The sequence below is a fragment of the Pteropus medius genome, unplaced genomic scaffold (assembly GCF_902729225.1).
Source record: "Pteropus medius unplaced genomic scaffold, Ma_sr-lr_union100, whole genome shotgun sequence".
Taxonomy (NCBI): domain Eukaryota; kingdom Metazoa; phylum Chordata; class Mammalia; order Chiroptera; family Pteropodidae; genus Pteropus; species Pteropus medius.
This window is the reverse complement of record NW_024351730.1, coordinates 11645470-11646122: the sequence shown is the minus strand read 5'-3', so window position 1 is coordinate 11646122 and position 653 is coordinate 11645470. Positions and strand designations below refer to the sequence as shown.

General features: G+C 36.6%; 1 pseudogene; it reads right to left on the bottom strand.

The window, feature by feature from the left end:
- Positions 1-284: 284 nt before the first annotated feature.
- LOC120588601 (uncharacterized) lies at positions 285-403 on the bottom strand (annotated as a pseudogene).
- Between the last annotated feature and the right edge of the window lie 250 nt (positions 404-653).

Sequence of the window (653 nt, the reverse complement as noted above, 5' to 3'; positions counted from 1 at the left end):
ATATATTTTGGAAGCGGAGCTTACAGATTTGGTGATTGATAAACTATAAATCCTCCATGGGCATATGTGGCACTTCCTCTCATCCAAACATATTGGTCTTTACAAACAAACCAGGTCAACATAAAGCTACATATCCTAAGTTAAGTTTCGAGGGTGTTTTGTTTTGTTTTGTTTTGTTTTGTTTTGTTTTGTTTTGTTTTGTTTTTAGGTGAGGCAACCCTTGGTTGACCTCACACATTGCAAGAAATTTGTCAGCTTATAATCCCTTATTTTTTTCTTTTTCATGCCTATGGCATTTGGTCTTCCTAGGTGGTCTCCCATCCAAGTAATAACCAGGCTCGACTCTGCTTAGCTTCCGAGACCAGACGGGATTGGGCATGTTCAGGGTGGCATGGCCATAGACAAGTTTCTGTTTTTCATTAAAATTATATCAACCCAGAAGATCACTAGTGGGAAACAACTTAATAAATTTGTTTTGATAAGAAACATCTTTAAAAAATGTATAGCTTATAAGTGGGGCAGTCTTAATAAAAACAGTGGTTAGAGGTGAATAGTTTTAGAATCGCTATATAAACAGCTGAAAAATTTTTAAAGTTAGACAACCCCTGCCTGCTTTGTTTTCAAGCCAATTGCCAGCACATCAGAAAGAGTAT